This window comes from Nerophis ophidion, linkage group LG09, assembly GCF_033978795.1.
Source record: "Nerophis ophidion isolate RoL-2023_Sa linkage group LG09, RoL_Noph_v1.0, whole genome shotgun sequence".
NCBI classification, from domain to species: Eukaryota; Metazoa; Chordata; class Actinopteri; order Syngnathiformes; family Syngnathidae; genus Nerophis; species Nerophis ophidion.
In genome coordinates, this window is record NC_084619.1 from 64,910,573 (window position 1) to 64,913,072 (window position 2,500).

General features: G+C 44.4%; 1 protein-coding gene across 1 annotated transcript in view; it reads right to left on the minus strand.

Annotated features, from left to right (window-relative positions):
* ebf3b (EBF transcription factor 3b) overlaps positions 1-2,500 on the minus strand; it is a 275,369-nt gene that overhangs the window by 272,258 nt on the left and 611 nt on the right. The gene's annotated exons all lie outside the window — the stretch shown is intronic.

A 2,500-nucleotide genomic window follows, 5' to 3' on the forward strand; every position in this document is an offset into this window, starting at 1 on the left:
CGGCAGATTAGTGCCTCGCAAACGCTTTGCTGCAGTTTAGTGCCGGCGTGTTCCGGTAAGGGCGACGACATGCGAGGAGGCGCGAGCGGCCATCGTCATGGAATTTCATTTTTGACCACTCCTCTTGACAAAAGTGGTGCAGTTCAGCATAATTTGTTGGCTTTCTGACATGGACTTGTTTTGTCACACACACACACACACACTAGGTGTGGCGAAAGTATTCTCTGTAAATACCTTCCGTTACCACTATTAGGACGCAGGTGTCAGACTCAAGGCCCGCGTTTCTGGGTGTTGTTGATACATGCTTTGGCTTTGCATAGCAGAGCTCTTTAGTTAAAAGTTAAAGTACAAATGATTGTCACACACACACTAGGTGGGGTGGAACTATTCTCTGTAAATACCTTCCATTACTACTATTAGGACACAGGCGTCAAACTCAAGGCCCGCGTTTTTGGGTGTTGTTGATACATGGCTTTGGCTTTGCATAGCAGAGCTCTTTAGTTAAAAGTTAAAGTACCGATGATTGTCACCCACACACACTAGGTGTGGGGAAATTACTCTCTGTAAATACCATCCATTACTACTACAAGAACACAGGTGTCAAACTCAAGGCCCGCGTTTCTGGGTGTTGTTGATACATGCATGCCTTTGGCCTTGCATAGTAGAACTATCTAGTTAAAAGTTAAAGTACCAATGGTTGTCACACACACACACTCGGAGTGGCGAAATTATTCTCTGTAAATACCTTCCGTTGTTACTATTAGGACGCAGGTGTAAAACTCAAGGCCCGCGTTTTTTGGTGTTGTTGATACATGGCTTTGGCTTTGCATAGTAGAGCTCTTTAGTTAAAAGTTAAAGTACCGATGATTGTCACACACACACTAGGTGTGGTGAAATTACTCTCTGTAAATACCATCCATTACTACTATAAGAACACCGGTGTCAAACTCAAGGCCCGCGTTTCTGGGTGTTGTTGATACATGCGTTTGGCTTTGCATAGTAGAGCTCTTTAGTTAAAAGTTAAAATAACAATGATTGTCACACTCACACACTAGGTGTGGGGAAATTACTCTCTGTAAATACCATCCATTACTACTACAAGAACACAGGTGTCAAACTCAAGGCCCGCGTTTCTGGGTGTTGTTGATACATGCATGCCTTTGGCCTTGCATAGTAGAACTCTCTAGTTAAAAGTTAAAGTACCAATGGTTGTCACACACACACACTCGGAGTGGCGAAATTATTCTCTGTAAATACCTTCCGTTATTACTATTAGGACGCAGGTGTAAAACTCAAGGCCCGCGTTTTTTGGTGTTGTTGATACATGGCTTTGGCTTTGCATAGTAGAGCTCTTTAGTTAAAAGTTAAAGTACCGATGATTGTCACACACACACTAGGTGTGGTGAAATTACTCTCTGTAAATACCATCCATTACTACTATAAGAACACCGGTGTCAAACTCAAGGCCCGCGTTTCTGGGTGTTGTTGATACATGCGTTTGGCTTTGCATAGTAGAGCTCTTTAGTTAAAAGTTAAAATAACAATGATTGTCACACTCACACACTAGGTGTGGCAAAATTATTCTCTGTAAATACCTTCCATTACTACTATTAAGACGCAGGTGTCAAACTCAAGGCCCGCGTTTCTGGGTGTTGTTGATACATGGCTTTGGCTTTGCAGAGTAGAGCTCTTTAGTTAAATGTTAAAGTACCAATGCTTGTCGCACACACTCTAGGTGTGGTGAAATTTGTCCTCTGCATTCGACCCATCCCCTTGTTCAACCCTAGGAGGTGAGGGGAGCAGTGAGCAGTGGCGGTGGCAGCGCCCGGGAATAATTTTTGGGTGATTTAACCCCCAATTCCAACCCTTGATGCTGAGTGCCAAGCAGGGAGAGGTAATGGGCCCCAATTTTACAGTCTTTGGTATGACTCGGCCCGGGTTTGAACTCACGACCTATCTATCTCGGGGAGGACACTCTAACCACTATGGACATGGACTTCTTTCTTCAGAATTGTCCAGACATTTAAGTTCAAGTTAAAGTACCAATGATTGTCGACACACACACACTAGGTGTGGTGAAATTGGTCCTCTGCATTCAACCCATCTCCTTGTTCACCCCCTGAGAGGTGAGAGAAGCAATGAGCAGCAGTAGGGGCCACGCCCGGTAATAATTTTTTGGTGATTTAACCCCCAATTCCAACCCTTGATGCTGAGTGCCAAGCAGGGAGGTAATGGGTCCCATTTTTATAGTCTCTGGTAAGAGTCGGCCAGGGTTTGAATTCACGACATACCCATCTCAGGGCAGACACTCTAAACACTAGGCCACTGTGTAGGAGTCATGATCCGTAGCCCGGATCATGTTTTGGTATTTTCGTTTAGTTTTGGACTCCCTCAGTTCCTGTTTTGTGCACCCTTGAGTTTGTTTTAGTTACCATGGTTGCTTATTATTTTCACCTGCCTTTGATTGCCGTTTGAGACGCGCACCTGTTCCCCGAGCACT